The following is a 17,896-nucleotide window of genomic DNA, read 5'->3' as shown; positions in this document are numbered from 1 at the left end:
TTTTCTGCTTTTTCTCCCCAAATCCCCCCAGTACATAGCTGTATATTTTAGTTGTGGACCCTTCCAGTATGTGAGACACCGCCTCAACATGGCCTTGTGAGCGGTGCCATGTCCACGTTCAGTATCCTAACCAGCCGAACTCTGGGCCGCCAAAGTGGAGCATGCGAACTTAACCACTTGGCCACTGGGCTGGCCCCGAAGTTTTGTATTTTAATCAGAATTTGTTTGCCACTTCAATTTACTCTAACATTATTCATAATTAGTAGAGCACACGTTTAATTTAACCACAATATCTAAATAACATCTAGAATATATATAGGTATTATAAATTCTACTCCAACATCTTTTTCTAAGAAAAATTAGACAACACTTCTTTATGAGACTGAGAAATTTTTCGTCCTGTCCATTAGTGTTATGGACTGAATGTTTGTGTCCCCCCACACCAAAACTCATATATTGAAGCCCTAATCCCTAATGTGATGATACTAGGAAGTGAGACCTTTGGGAGAAATTAGGTTTGGATAATGTCATGATGATGAGACCCTCATAATGGGATAGTGCACTTATAAGAAGAGGAAGAGGGAAAGAGCCATATAAGCACACAGCAAGAAGGCAGCCGTCTACAAACCAGGAAGCAGAGCCTCACCAGACAACAAATTTATGAGCACCTTGATCTTGGACTTCTCAGCCTCCACAACTATGAGAAATACCTGTTGTTTAAGCCACCCAGTCTATGGTATTTTTGTTATAACAGCTCGAGCTAACTAAATAAAAGAGTATGAAATAAATAGGAATAAATAATGGTAGTAGTAAATAAATAGTATAAAAAGATTCTGTTAAATGGAGTTTACAATTAGAATTTATTTTTTTATAATTATTTTGCAAATTTTGAGTCTCATATTAGGAAAGCAAGTACAGGTAGTATCTTTGACTTGCTAGACTTTATAACTTAAATAATTAGTGTTTAGGGTAGAAATTGCCATCAACAAATAAATTGTTGGCTTCAATAGCAAGTAAAACAAAAATGATTCAAATATTTATCTTATATTCTAAATGTTTGAATAGCAACTTATTAACTTATAGAATCTTCATATGATTTAAAAGGAAGAAAATGACATTTAAAATTTTTATAGATGCCTGTTTTGAAAAAGGCATTTAAATGGTTAAGTTGAAGACATAGTTCATAGTCTAAATTTCTTAAAAATAGCCATTATTAGAGATTATTCTTTTTCAGATGCACTCTTGCTTCCTTTCCTTTCTTGGGAAAGCTGTACAGTATTTTTTACATCTTGTGTTTAAATATAAAACATAGACTTTTCAGAATATATGCATAAAACTTTCTGTACATCATTCACATTATCACAGATGTTAAAGATATGAGATAGAAATATACTATTAATACCAAATTCTTGAAGCTTTTTAAAAGAAACATTTATTGAAAAGGAGAGGGGCCGGACCCATGGCTGAGTGATTAAGTTTGCACACTCCGCTTTGGTGGCCCAGGGTTTCACCAGTTCGGATCCTGGGTGGGACATGGCACCGCTCATCAGGCTATGCTGAGGCGGAGTCCCATATGCCACAACTAGAAGGACCCACAACGAAAATATACAGCTATGTTCTGGGGGATTTAGGGAGAAAAAAGCGAAAAAAAAAAAAAATTGGCAACACTTGTTAGCTCAGCTGGCAATCTTTAAAAAATAAAGAAGGAAAAGGAAAACAACTGGCTGTCTAGCATTACTTACGTTTGTGATCTAATTAAAATAAATTTACAGATAAATAAAGTATAATAAGTTTATTATTTTAAGGCAGTTGATAACACACAGAATTTGAAAACTTCATGCCCATGTCCTTTACTGTATTATGTGGTTTCATAATTTAACACATGTATTCAGTATGCTTTTTGTTGACATTTTAAAAGTATCTTCGAATATTTTCCTGCTTTAAAAACTTAAAAAATTTTATTAGGATAACTTTACTAAGTGATTTACCCTAGTAATGATAGATAGTATTGCCAGCTCATATGTTTCAGACTCAAGGGAAATTTTTTTTTTTTGAGGAAGATTAGCCCTGAGCTAACATCTACCACCAATCCTCCTCTTTTTGCTGAGGAAGACTGGCTCTGAGCTGATATCTATGCCCATCTTCCTCTACTTTATATGTAGGACACCTGCCAGAGCATGGTTTGACAAGCGTGTGTAGGTCCACACCTGGGATCTACACTGGCGAACCATGGGCTACCAAAGCGGGCCGTGTGACCTTAACCCTGCAGCACCACCATGCCAGCTCTCAAGAGAAAATTTAATGTTAACCACATTTTCACTACTTGACATCTTTAATTTTTGAACAATTTCTAAGGGTCCTTACGTGTTTGACTTTTTCTACTAGTACGGAGTTTGCATTGTAGCGCCATATGAATAAAAGTCCCAGGGCTGTTGACTCCTGTAGTTGAGATGAGTAGCTAAGATCAATACGTAAGGTTCTAGGAATTCCAAGTTGATAGAATGCATTGAAATACCGGATGAATAAATTCCACTGTAGGCTTTGTGGGAGTCGCATTACCACTGGACCCAGAAGTAGGAGGGAGATTTAAGTAGGCAGAAAAAAAGTGAGAAGCAGCATTAGGGTGACTGATTAGTTAAAGGGCAGAAGTAAAATATTAAAGGACATTTTTCCACTGAAATTTATTCTAAGCTCCGTGAAGAATACAATTTGAAAATTCAAAATTTGTTTCTAACTGTGACTTTTTAATAATAGTGTTGATGTGCTTGAGCCAACGTAAATATTGATTTAATTTTAACCCAAAAATCTCCAGTAAAGGGCATGCACTACTTTACAAGGGGTACTTGAGACTGTTCCTCAGTTGTATGTCATCCCCTCTGAGGATACTGGGTATGTCTAACTCCATGCTATATTCCTTTCTCTGTCACCACATGCTACTTCTAATATCTGGGATAAGCAGAGGACAGTCCTTGTATGCTGTAGGCACTCAGTAAGTAAGAAACAAATGAGCGGACAAGGAGGTTTTGGGGTTTTATTTTTTACAAGTTGCTTAATGTAGTTAACTGGTAATTATCTGGTAGCAGTGTATATGCACTAAATATGTTTTGGACAGATAGAGTAAATATTGTCTTGTTGCTGAGAAGTCTTAAGTTCAAGATACTATTCAATTATATAAGAAATGTTACAGTATTAGAAATCTTGCATTATCATTAATGCTTTTGGATACAATTGTAAAATGAATAGACAGATTTTAACTCCCAAAAACTATTAAGAAAGCAAGTGTTAATTCAGGGTAGTATTAAAAGTCAACTTAGCATTATATAGAAATATGATAGGAAGGAGTAAATGTTTTATTACATGAAGTAGTAGTGGCTCATATTAAAATATTTTTATATTAAGGAGAAAAAGTAGACTTTGCAATACTATATAATGTATAGAATTTGAGGGGCGGGCCCCGTGGCCGAGTGGTTAAGTTTGCACACTCCGCTGCAGGTGGCCCAGTGTTTCATTGGTTCGAATCCTGGGCGCGGACATGGCACTGCTCATCAAACCACGCTGAGGCAGCGTCCCACATGCCACAACTAGAAGGACCCACAACGAAGAATATACAACTGTGTACCTGGGGGCTTTGGGGAGAAAAAGGAAAAAAATAAAATCTTTAAAAAAAAAGTGTAAAAGAAAAGAAAAGAATTTGATAGAAAGGGCTAATCTTATGTATATATCAGTACCTTTTAGTAAAATATTTTTGTGTTGAGAAGAGTTGATTGTTGGAGTTACTCTTAGTTCATAAGATACCACAATGAGTGCTCTGACATTGGTGGTTAGCATAGTAACGTGTACTAAGCAAAATTACTATTGGTAATTTGCCTTGAATCTTTTCATTCTAATATTTTTAAGTATTTTGCAAATGCTAGTTAAACCTTGAAAACTTCTCTTATAGGTATTATCAAATTAATTACATATTTCATATGAGAAAACAACAGCTGAGAGATGCAAAGTTACTTAAGATCACGTTGTATTTACCTGATATAAACTGAGTAGTTCCAAATTCTCAGTAATCAACTCTAAGTCCTATATAAAATAAAATTAGTGCAGTACCACCTAAGGAATGCTATTGTAGGTCTAAGACTGAAAATATTGTCACAACAATTTAAAAAGATACATCTTTAGTAAAATGAGTATCCCAAGTTAATCTCTGCCAAGTATAAACAGATTTTATAAGATATTTGTATTTAAGGAAATAATGACTTCATTTGCTATTTTATTTTTAATATCATGATCATTAAGTTTTTCACATGAGCTCTGTTCTGGTAAGCAAAGCTCAAGAAAAGCCAAAAGTAGTGTAGACTGTGACTCAAATACTCTTTCATATAAACAGTATGATAAATTACTAACTTACTAAACTTAACTGTTTAAAGAAAAATAATTTTCCTAGTGGAGAGTGAACTTTAAACAAAAGAACGTAGGGGTCAGCCTGGTGGCGCAGTGGTTAAATTCGCACATTCTGCTTCCATGGCCCGGGGTTCCCCAGTTTGGATCTCAGGGTGGACCTATGTGCTGCTTGTCAAGCCATGCTGTGGCAGGCGTCCCACATGTAAAGTAGATCAAGATGGGCACAGATGTTAGCTCAGGGCCAGTCTTCCTCAGCAAAAAAGAGGAGAATTGGCAGCAGATGTTAGCTCAGGGCTAATCTTCCTCAAAAAATAAATAAAAAATAATAAAATTAAAATAAACAAAAGAAAGTAACTCCTTTTGCATTTAAGACTTTTGCATTACTTTCTATTTTAGTTAATTTTTTTCTTCTACTGTTGTCATTACAGATTACATACCACAAGATCTATGAATGTTTGAATGTCATGGTAGGAGTACAGTATATTTAATAAGAATTCACCTTCTACTATATTGATCATTAAGTCAATGAAAATTAACCAGTTGCAGTATTGTCCTCAAGCAGTATTACCATTGCTATGCTAAAGTAGACATACCCCAGATCATTAAGAACTCAACACTCCTTCATTTAGAAAAGATGAACAGACAAAATATTTACTAAAACCTTAAAAGATTGATTGGATGACTGAAGTATTAGCAAATGCATTAATCAGAATCTCCCCACACATCCTCCAAAAAGCAATAAAGAAGAACAAATAAAACTACACATACCTCCTGACTTAACATAACTAGAATACAGAGAAAGTTCAAACTTCAAATTATATGTAAGTAGAAAAATGAATGCCAAGTCCTAGCAAGCCATCATTCACACCAAGGGGCAAACCTTGCTGGAGAGCAAGGGTCGTCTGGGAAAAATTGCAAAGGACAAGAGGGGAACTAGTGACTGGTGTAAGATTGATCTAAAATCACTTCTAGGAAAAGAAATTCCTCCCTAAATACTGAACTAGTGTCCTGATGGATCAGAGCAGGCTACAGAAGAAGGACTTAGAGAGAGGCACTTTTGGAAAGGTCACTCTTTTGGAGAGAAGAGGGCAAAAAAGGAAGGGATAAGTACCCTTTGGAAACCAAACAGTGAAAAAAAAAGAAGAAAGAAAAATTTCAAATCCTGCAAGACCAAATAATATTTTTAAAAATAGAAAGGCAAATCCAGGGGCCAGCCCTGTGGCTGAGTGGTTAAGTTCACACACTCCACTTTGGTGGCCCAGGGTTTTGCCAGTTGGGATCCTGGGCACGGACATGGCACCGCTCATCGAGCCATGCTGAAGCAGCATCCCACATGCGACAACTAGAGGGACTCACAACTAAAAATGCACAACTATGTTTCAGGGGGCTTTGGGGAGAAAAAGGAAAAATAAAATTTTCAAAAAAAAAATTAAAAAGAAAGGCAAATCACTCACACTGTCCTGTCCCCAAATCCAATCAGTGAAGGGACCATACTTTACTAAAAGCAGAAGACATTCTTGAACTAGGAATCTTGTAAACTGCCTCAGACAGCTAGTCCTGTTCAAGAAATGTGCAAGTGACAACAGTTTGAACTATCTAAAAGTAATTTAAAAAGAAAATGGAAAATGAAGATAAAGTTTAGTTGATGGGGCCAGCCCCATGGCCTAGTGGTTAAGTTTGGTGTGCTCCACTTTGATGGTCTGAGTTCAGTTCCTGGTTGCAGACCTACATCACTTGTCAACAGCTATGTTGGGGCTGTGACCCACATACAAAATAGAGGAAGATAGGCACAGATGTTAGCTTAGGGCAAATGTTCCTCTAGTAAAAAGAGGAAGATTCACAACAGATGTTAGCTCAGGCTAATCTTCCTCATCAAAGAAAAAATAAAAACTTTAGTTGATGAAAATATCCATTGCCTCCTGCCCCCCAAAAAACAGACATAAAGATAGACATATGAATGTTTGTAATACAGTTGAAAGTCTAGAAATGAGCACTTACCTATATGGTCATTTTATTTTGACCAAGGGTGCCAGGACAATTCAATGGAGAAAGAAAGCTATTTTCAACAAATGGTGCAGGGAAAAATGGATATCAAAGTGTGAAGAATGCAGTTGGACCCATATCTCACACCATACACAAAAATTAACTCAAAATAGATCAAAGATCTAAATACAAGAACTAAAGCTGTAAAATTCTCAGAAGGAAATAGGTATTAATCTTCCTGATCTTGTATTCAGCAGTAGGTTTTTGAGATATGACACTTTCAGCAGCTTAATAAAAAGTAGATAAATTAGACATCATCAAAATTAAAAATTTTTGTGCTTCAGAAGACACCATCAAGAAAAGGAAAAGGTGGGCTGGCCCAGTGGCATAGTGCTTAGGTTCACAAGATCTGCTGCAGTGGCCTGGGATGTGTGGTTCAGATCCTGGGCATGGACCTACATACTGTTCATCAGGCCATGCTCTGGTGACATCCCACATGCAGAGTAGAGGAAGATTGGCACAGATGTTAGTTCGAGGACAATGTTCCTCACCAGTAAATAAATAAGAAAGTGGAAAGACAACCTGCAGGAGAAAACTTTGTAAATTATATCTGAGGAAGGATTTGTTTCCAGAATATATAAAGAACTCTTACAAGATAACCTAATTTTAAAATGGGCAGAAGATTTAAATAGACATTTCTCCAAAGAGGACCTAAGAATGACCAATTAAAAGATGCTCAATGTCATCAGTTACTAGGGAAATCAAAAGCAAAATCACAGTGAGATACTACTTCACACACAATAAGATGGCTGGATCAAAAGACAGACAATAACTCGCATTGGTAAGGTTGTTGAAAATTAGAACACTCATCCATTGTTGGTGGGAATCTAAAATGGTACAGCTGCTTTGGAAAAGAGTTTAGCAGTTCCTCAGAAAGTTGAATATAGTTACCATATGACTCAGCAATTTCGTTTCTAGGTATATGCTAAAAAGAATGGTAGATGCATGTCACAACAAAAACCTATACATGAGTGTTCATAGCAGCATTGTTCATGATAGCCAAAATATGGAAACAATGTAAATGTCTATCAACAGATGAATGATTAAATAAAGTATACCATATCTGTACAATGGAATATTACTCAGCGATAAAAGGAATGAAGTTCAAGAACAACATAAGCATCATGGTGGTGTGAGTTGTTCCCTTTGTCTTTCCCCTCTATGTTACAACTATGTGGACATTCATTAACCAGCAGAGGATTCCCTGCACAGCATAACAGGACATCTGAGAGACCCATGCAGCTGTGCATCTGAAGGTGAGTGGCCTGGATCCCTGGGAGACAGTGGAACTAGATGAGCCTGCTCTTCCCACTACCTGGCAGTAGTGATCTAGGTTGTCGGTCCTCCCACAGCAGCAGAAAGAGGAGGAGGGGACAGCCTGGGCCACATGAACACTTTGGGTGTTGTAGCCCAGCCCATGGGACTGCCTACTGTGCCACAGTAGCCCCACCCATGGGAATACTCCCCAGTGAGTGGTGTGGCTCAGCTCCCATGAAAGGGCCCCCACCAAGTGCAGCAGCTCAACCAAGATGTCCATGAATGCAGAGCTAGCCCCTGCATGAAAGACATCTGCCCTTCCCTCCCACCTACTACACCGGCTTCACCAGTGCCCTGCCAGGCACAGTGGTCCCACATAAGAGCAACCTGCTGGCAGAGCACAGAGGCCTTCCCTGCACGTGAGTGCATGCCCTGCCAAGTGGCTTTGACCAGCACCCAAATGTAGAGAATCTCTAATGACACAACTTCCAGCACATGGTGCAGGATCAGAAAACACAGGTCCTCCCCCCCACCCAGCAATGGCAGGTGGAATTTGCAATGTGATACTACCACAAATGTGCTGACAAAGCATCACTTCATGAAACACCATAAAGAACTGCATTAACACTTCAGAGCAGAAGAAAAATGACAAGTTTCCATAAACCAATCCTGAACTCACAGAATTTACAATCTAAATGACAGAGAATTCAAAATTGTTATCAAAGGAAACAATGAGTTAGAAGAAAACTCAAAAAGACAGGTCGCTGAGCTCAGGAATAAAATTCATGAGCAGAAAGAATAATTCACCAAAGAGATTTAAATTCCAAAAAAACAAATTCTGGATATGGAGAGCATGATTAATGAGATAAAAAATAATCTAGAATCCATAAAAAATATAGCTGACATCATGGAGGACAGAATTAGTGATTTAGAGGATAGAAATACAGAAATGTTTCAGGTGGAAGAGGAAAGAAAACTAAGATTTTTAAAACACGAAGAAATTCTTTGAGAAATATCTGACTCAATTAGGAAAAGCAACATAAGGATCATAGGTATTCCATTGGGAGAAAGGAGGGAGAAAGGAGCAGAGAGCTTGTTCAAAGAAATAACAGCTGAGAACTTCCCAAGCCTGGGAAAGAAACAGGACTTACAAGTACATGAAGCCAATAGAACTCATAATTACATAAATGCAAAAAGACCTTCTCCAAGGCATATAATATTAAAACTGGCGAAAGTCAATAACAAAGAAAAAATATTAAGGGCAGCAAGGCAGAAGAAAATAACCTACAAAGGAACCCCTATTAGGCTTTCAGTGGATTTCTCACCAGAAACCTTACAGACTAGGAGAGAATGGAATGATATTCAAAATACTGAAAGACAAAAACTTTTAGCCAAGAGTGTTCTATCCAGCAAAAGTATCCTTCAGATATGATGTAGAAATAAAAGCTTTCCCAGATAAACAAAACCTGAAGGAGTTCATTGCCACTAGGCCTGCCTTACAAGACGCATTGAAAGGTGTCCTTCCATCTGAATCTAAAAAGGAAAGGTTTGTAAAACATTGAGCAAGGAGATAAATAGGCAGAATCAGAAAATTGCAGCTCTACATCAGGATAGGTTAGAAAGCACTTAATTGTAACCTAAAAGACAAAGGGAAGGAAAGCATCAAAAATAACTATAAACACTTCAATTTATTCACAAACTCACAATACAGAAAAGAAGAGTTTGTGAAAACAGTAACTGCTTAGGAGAAGAGGAATGGGATGGAACCTGCTTAGGCTAATGAAGATAAGGAGTGATTAGAAAATGGCCCAGTGGCATAGTGGTTAAGTTTGCATGCTCCACTTTGGAGGCTTGGGTTCACAGGTTAGGATCCAGGGCATGGACCTAGCACTGCTATTCAAGCCATGCTGAGGCATCATCCCACATAGAGTAGGGGAAGATTGGCACAGTTGTTAGTTCAGCAACAATCTTCCTCATCCAAAAAGAGGAAGATTGGCAAAAGATGTTAGCTCAGGGCCAATCTTCCTCACAATAAAAGAAAAAGAAAAAGAAAATGTACTATCTCATCTATGAAATGCTTTATGCAAACCTCATGGTAACCAATAAAAACGTTCAGAATGGAGCCACAAATCATAATTAAAGAGAAAACTGAGAAAACTTTCAAACTGAAATGGCACTCAGAAATACAAGGGAAGAGAAAGAAGGCAAATATAGAAGAACCATAAAACAAGAGACAAAATGGCAGTATTAAGGCTTCATATATCACTGGTCATTCTAAATGTAAATAGATTGAATTCTCCAATCAAAAGACACAGAGTGGTTGGATGGATTAAAAAAAAATATCCAACAATATGCTGCCTCCAAGAAACACATTTCAGCTCTAAAGACAAACAGGCTCAGAGTGAAGGCATGGAAGATGATACTCCAAGCAAAAGAAAGCAAGTGTTGCCATACATGTATCTGACAAAACAGACTTCAAGATAAAAAAGACAATGAGAGACGAAGAGGCACAGTATATACTTACCAAATGGACATTCCACCAAGAGGACATAACACTTGTAAATATATATGCACCCAACACAGGAGCACCAAAGTATATAAAGCAACTATTAACAGACCTAAAGGGAAAAAGTGACAACAACAAATAATGGTAGGGGACCTCAACACCCAGCTTACATCAATGGATAGATCATCTAGACAGAAACTCAATAAGGAAACAGTGACCTTAGATGAAACACTAGATCAGATGGACTTAATAAATATAGAACATTCTATCCAAAAAGAGCAGAATACACATTCTTCTCGAGTGCACATGGAACATTTTCAAACATAGGCCGTTTGTTGGGAAACAAGGTAAGCCTCAATAAATTTAAGAAGATTGAAATCATATCAAACATCTTTTCTAACCACAATGCTGTTAAACTAGAAATCAACTACAAGAAAAAGACTGGGAAAGTCACAAATATGTGGAGAGTAAACATCATGCTACTGAACAACCACTGGATCAATGAAGAAATCAAAAAAGAAATCAAGAAATATCTGGAGACAAATGAAAATGAAAACACAACATACCATCTCTATGAGATACAGCAAAAGTGATTTTAAGATGGAAATTTATAACAATACAGACCTACCTCAGGAAAGAAGAAAAATCTCAAATAAGTAATCTTAATCTACACCTAACAGAATTAGAAAAAGAAGAACAAACATAGCCCAAAGTCAGCAGAAGGAGGGAAATAATGAAAATTAGAGCAAAAATAAATGAAATAGAGACTAAAAAAACAGTAGAAAGGATCAGTGAAACTAAGAGCTGGTTCTTTGAAAAGATACACGAAATTTACAAACCCTTAGCCAGACTTACTAAGAAAAAAAGAGAGAAGGCTCAAATAGAGAAAATTAAAAGTGAAAGAGGAGAAATTACAATGGATACCACAGAAATACAAAGGATTATAAGAGAAATTTATGAAAAACTCTATGCCAGTAAATCGGACAACCTAGAAGAAGTCAATAAATTCTTAGACTCATACAACCTCCCAAAACTGAATCAAGAAGAAATAGAAAATCTGAATAGACCAATCACAAGTAAAGAGATGGAAACAGTAATCAAAACCTCCCAAAAAACAAAAGTCAAGGACCAGATGGCTTCTCTGGAGAATTCTACCAAACATTCAAAGAAGATTTATTACCTATGCTTCTCAAACTATTCCAAAAATTTGAAGAAGATGGAATGCTTCCTAACTCATTTTATGAGGCCAACATTACCCTGATACCAAAACCAGACAAGGACAATACAAAGAAGGAAAATTACACGCCAACATCACTAATGAGCATAGATGCAAAATCACTCACTGGAATTATGGCAAATCGAATACAGCAGTACACTAAAAGGATCCTACAACATGATCAAGTTGGATTTGTAGTAGGGACAGAAGGATGGTTTAACATCTGCTAATCAGTTAATGTGATACACCTCATTAACAGAAAGAGAAATAAAAAGCAGATAAACATCTCAGTTCATGTAGACACAGAGAAAGCATTTGACAAGATCCAGCATCCATTTATGATAAAAATTCTCTGTAAAATGGGTATAGAAGGAAAGTACCTCAACATAATAAAGGCCATATGACAAACTTACAGCCAATTTCACATACTTAACGGTTTCACATACTTAACCCTAAGTAAGTTCACATACTTAATGGTGAAAAACTGAAAGCCATCCCTCTAAGATCAGGAATAAGACAAGGGCGCCCACTTTTGCCACTCCTATTCAACATAGTACTGGAGGTTTTGGCTAGAGCAGTTAGGCGAGAAAAGAAAATAAAAGGTATCCAGATTGGAAAGAATGAAGTTCAAAACTCTCGTTATTTGTGGATGAAATGATTCTATATATAGAAAACCCTAAAGAATCTGCCAGAAAGCTATTAGAAATTATCAATAACTACAGCAAAGTGGCAGGGTACAAAATCAACTTATAAAAATCAGTTTCTATACACTAGAAAACAGTTTCTATTTCTATGCACTAATAATAAACTAGCAGAGAGAGAGAAGTCAAGAATACAATCCCCTTTAAAATCACAACAAAAAGAAAAAATACCTAGGAATAAATTTAACCAAAGAGCTGAAAGACCTATACACTGAAAACTATAAGACATTATTGAAAGAAATCAAAGATGACATAAACAAAGGACAGATATTCCATGCTCATGGATTGAAAGAATAAACATAGTTAAAATATCCAAACTACCTAAAGCAATCTACAGATTCAGTGCCATCCCCATCAGAATCTCCATGACAGTCTTCACAGAAATAGAACAAGGAATCCTAAAATTCATATAGGACAACAAAAGACTCCAAATATCCAAAACAGTCCTGAGAGAAAAGAACAAAGCTGGAGGCATCACAATCCCTGACTTCAAAATGTACTACAAAGCTATAGTAATCGAAACAGCATGGTCCTGGCCCAAAGATAGATACACAGATCAATGGAACAGAATTGAAAGCCCAGAAATAAAACCATACATCTATGGACAGCTAATCTTTGACAAGGGAGTCTAGAAGATACAATAAAGAAATGAAAGTCTCTTCAAAAAATGGTGTTGGGAAAACTGGACAGCCACATGCAAAAGAAGGAAGTAGAGTGTCGTCTTACACCGTACCAAAAATTAACTCAAAATGGATTAAAGACTTGAATGTAAAGCTTGAAACCATAAAACTAGAAGAAAATAGATAGTACACTCTTTGACATTGGTCTTAGCAGCATCTCTCAAATACCATGTCTACTCAGGCAAGGGAAACAAAAAACAAACAAGTGGGACTACATCAGACTAAAAATCTTCTGCAAGGCAAAGTAAACCATGAACAAAACGAAAAGACAACCCACCAACTGGGAGAAAATATTTACACATCGTATATCTGACAAGGGGTTAATTTCCAAAGTATATAAAGAACTCATGCAACTCAACAACAATAAGAAAAACGACCCAATCAAAAATGGGCAGAGGATATGAACAGAGATTTTTCCAAAGAAGATATGTAGATGCCCAACACGCACTTGAAAAGATGTTCAACATCACTAATTATTAGGGAAATGCAAATCAAAACTACAATGAGATAGGGGGCTGGCCCTGGGGCTGAGTGGTTAAGTTTGTGTGCTCGGGTTCAGTGGCCCAGGGTTTTGCTGGTTTGGATCCTGGGTGTGAACATGGCATCACTCATCAAGTCATGCTGAGGCAGCATCCCACATAGCACAACTAGAATACACAACTATGTACCTGGGGAGCTTTGGGGAGATGAAGAAGAAAAAAATAAAAGATTGGCAACAAGTGTTAGCTGAAGTGCCAATCTTCAAAAAGAAAAAAAAAACAGTTAGATATCACCTCACACCTGTCAGAATAGCTATAATTAAAAAGATGGCAAGTAATAAGTGTTGGAGAGGATGTGGAGAAGAGGGAACCCCCATACGCTGCTGATGGGAATTCAAACTGGTGCAGCCATTATGGAAAACAGTATGGAGATTTCTCAAAAAATTAAAAATAGAAATACCATATGATCCAGCTATCCCACTACTGGGTAGTTATCCGAAGAATGTGAAATCAATAATGCTAAGAGATTCATGCACTCCTATGTTCATTGCAGCATTATTCAAAATAGCCAAGATGTGGAAGCAACATCAACCCATGAATAGATAAAGAATATGTGAGAGAGATATGTATACACGATGGAATACTACTCAGCCATAAAAAAGACAATCGTCCCATTTGCAACCACATGGATGGACCTTGAGGGTATTATGTTAACTGAAATAAGCCAGACTGTGAAAGACAAACACCATATGATTTCACTCATATGTGGAAGATAAACAAATACATGGATAAAGAGAACAGATTAGTGGTTACCAGAGGGGAAGGGGGTTGGGGGTATGTGAAAGGGGTAAAGGGGCACATGTGTATGGTGATGGATAAAAACTGGATGCAGTTTTTACAGCACGATGCAGTCTTTACAGAAACTGATGTATAATAATGTACACCTGAAATTACACAGTTATAAACAAATGTGACCTCAATAAAATCAAATTAAAATTAAAAAAAAACTTTTTAAGTAATGAAGTTCTGTTACATACTACAACATGGATGAACCTTGAAAACATTATCCTAAGTGAAAGAAGTCAAAAAAAGTCACATATTACATGATTCCATTTACATGAAATGTCCAGTTTAAGCTGATTCATAGAGATAGAAAATAAATTAGTGGTTGCCAGGGACTGAGGAAAGCAGGAAGTGAGAGTGACAGCTAGTGGGTATAGGGTTTCTTTTTAGAATGATGAAAATGTTCTATGAATTAGATAGTAGTGATGGTTGTATAAACTTGTGAATATATTAAAAACCACCGAATTGTATATTTTCTGTGTTAGCTTGCTAGGACTGCCATAACAAATACCACTGACTGGGTGACTTAAACAGAATTTACTCACAGTTCCGGAGGCCAGAAGTCTGAGATCAAAGTGTCAGCAGATTGATTTCATTCTGAGGTCTCTCCTGTTGGCTTGTAGATGGCCGTCTTCTTGCCATGTCCTTAAATGGTCGCCACTTGGTCTGTATTGTCTGTGTCCTAATCTCTTCTGACAAGGACATCAGTTGTAATGGATTAGAGCCCATTCATGTATCCTCCTTTTACCTTAATTACTTCTTTAAAGAGCCTGTCTCCAACTGCAGTCAGATTTTGAGATACTGGGGGTTAGAACTTCAACACATGAATTTGGGAGGTGGGGGGGTGGGGGCACACAGTTCAGGTCATAACACTGTAAAAAGGTGAATTTTATGGTATGTGAATTATATCTCAATCTTTTAACAATATTACAAGAACCTACTTTGCAAACCTCTCTGCAAATACAATTGAAAACCTGGATGAAAAAGATAATTTCCAAGGTAAATATAGTTTATCAAAATTGACTACATTTGAGATAGTCCAATTTATGCAGAAGAAATATAGAAGGATATCAGAGAAGTACCTTATAAAGAAAAGTGCCAGGCCCAGATGGTTCCCAGGGATATTTTATGAAATATTCAAAGACCAGATAGTTTCAATGTCTACAAACTGTTACAGAACATTGAAAGTGGATAATATCAATTCCTAAAGACAGTACAAAAAAGTTACAGACCAATATCAATTATAAATACTGTTGCAAAGTACTAAATAAAATATTAGCTAACAAATTTCAGTACCATATTAAGAAAATAATACACCATGACCATGTAGGATTTATTCAAAGAACACAAGGTTGGTTCAATATTAGGAAACCCATTAATATAATACACCATATTAATGAATATAAGGAGCCAAATCATATACAGATGCTGAAATGATCTTCAACAAAAATCAACACCTATTAAAGACACTCAACAAAATAGGAATTGACGGATATTTCTTAACATCATCTTACTTCATGGGAAACACTAGGGACATTTTCACTGCTACCTTTAGGAACAAGGCAGAGATTTCCATTAACTCCACTACTATTCAACATTTTACTGGAGATATTAGCCAATGCAATTAAACGAGAACAATCAGTAGAGGCATAACAATTGGAAAATAAGAAATAAAACTATTTGCAGATGATACAATAGCATACCTGGAAAACCCTAGAGCAGGGATCAGCAGAGTAGCCCAAGAGCCAAATATGGTCACATCATTTTGTTTGTGTTGCCTGTGGCTGTTTTTGCCCTATACTGGCAGAGTTGAATAGTTGTGATAGAAATAGTTTGGCCCACAAGGCGGAAAATGTTCTATCTGAATTTTATAGAAAAAGTTTATGGACTCTTGCCCTAGAGAAGCAGTAATAGACAACTCAAACAATAAAATAATTCAGTATCTAGCAGGCAATAAAATTAGCATTCAGAACTCAATATTCTTTAATATACAAACATTTACCAGTTAGAGGATATAGTGGTAGAGAAAATCCCAATTAAATAACAACAACAAAAAAAGATAAAATACTTAGGAATCAATGTAGCAAGCAGTGTACAAAACTAAGAAAAACTTTGAAACACTTCTGACAGACACAAAACTAGATTTGAACCAATGAAAAGACAATTCTCCTTAATTTATAATTTTAACATAATCTTAATGAAAATACCAACATACTTTTTATAGAGATAGACAAGTTGATAAAGAATTCATATGGAAATACAAATATGTAAGAATAGCCAGTTGTTTCAGGCGGGAGTAATCAATGGGTCCTACAACTAATGCATGGACAGTTGATAAGAAGGAGGATAACAGTCTTGAAATACCTAATGGAAAGAAATAGCAACTTTACAGTGGAGATACCACATTTACCAGGTTGTCAAAGGTTACATTATCAGTAATGGGACAAACAGACATTATGCATCCTAATAGGATGCACTCAGAAGAACAACATCACTTCTGTGGTATTCCTACAAAAATATATAACTGGAATTTAAACATGAAGAAACATCAGTCAAACCCAAATTGAGGGACATTTCACAAAATAAATGGCCTGTACTCCTCAAAAAGGTCAAGGTCATGAAAAACAATGAATGAGAAACTTGTTCCAGATCAAAGAAGACTAAAGAGCTATGACAATTAAGTACAGTGTATGACCCTTGGATGGATCATAGGTCACGACAGAAGCAGTTATTTTATTTTTGTTTTATTATTTTATCCTATTTTGTTATAAAGGACATTAGTAGAACAATTGGCAAAATGGGAAGATCTGTAGATTGGGTAGTACTGTATTAATGGTAATTTCCTTATTTTGATTAATGTACTTTTTAAGGAAAAACACTGAAATATTTAGAAATGAAGGGGAATGATGTCTGCAGCTTGTCACATTCAGATAAAGCAAATGTGGTAAAATGTTAAGTTTAGGGAATCTGAATGAGGTATATATGGAAAGTCTTTGTACTTTAAAAAAACCTTTTTTTACTTTGGAATAATTTAAGATTTACAGAAAAGTTGGAAAGGTAGTATACCCCTCTTTCCATTTCACTTTCTTCTGATGTCATTTTAAATTACTGTAGTAATTTTTCAAAACTAAGAAACCTATTTGATATCTTACTATTAGCTAAACCTCAGACTTTACTCAGATTTCACCCATTTTCCATGAATGTTCTTCTAAATTCCAGGCTTTAATGACATTTCACTAATTGTTCCTTGAATGTTCTTTTTCTGCTCCAAGATCCAATCCAGGGTACCACATTGCATTTATTTGTTACATCTCTTCCAGTCTACTCTGGTCTGTGACAGTTCCTCAGTCTTTCCTTATTTTTGATGACTTTGACAGTTTTGTTTTTTTTTTTTCAGGAAGTTTAGCTCTGAGGCAACTTCCGTGTCCGTCTTCCTCTATTTTATATGTGGGACACCTGCCACAGCATGGCTTGATAAGCGGTACTAGGCCCATACCTGGGATCCAAACCAGTGAACCCCAGGCCACCAAAGCGGAATGTGTGAACTTAACCGCTATGCCAGCTTTGACAGTTTTGAGGAGTAGGGTGAAATATTTCGGAGATGTCCCTCAATTTTTGCTTGTCTTATGTATTTCTCATGATAAGACTGGGGTTATGATTTTTAGAAAAAATGCTACAGAGGTTAAATGCCCTTCTCATCACATCGTATCAGGGATTTGATGCTATCGTCAGGCTATCCCTGGTGATATAAACCTTAATATCTTGGTTAAGGTCACATC

General features: G+C 36.5%; 1 protein-coding gene across 1 annotated transcript in view; it reads left to right on the top strand.

The window, feature by feature from the left end:
• LOC103546832 (uncharacterized) overlaps positions 1 to 16,182 on the top strand; it is a 42,454-nt gene extending 26,272 nt beyond the window's left edge. The window contains exons 5-6 of the mRNA XM_070579461.1: positions 7,629 to 7,691; positions 13,828 to 16,182. The gene's annotated coding sequence lies outside the window, so the exon portion shown is untranslated. The remainder of the gene's footprint in view (positions 1 to 7,628; positions 7,692 to 13,827) is intronic.
• The last annotated feature ends 1,714 nt before the right edge of the window (positions 16,183 to 17,896 follow it).

Source organism: Equus przewalskii, chromosome 17 (genome assembly GCF_037783145.1).
Source record: "Equus przewalskii isolate Varuska chromosome 17, EquPr2, whole genome shotgun sequence".
NCBI classification, from domain to species: domain Eukaryota; kingdom Metazoa; phylum Chordata; class Mammalia; order Perissodactyla; family Equidae; genus Equus; species Equus przewalskii.
This window is presented reverse-complemented; position numbering and strand designations above follow the sequence as displayed.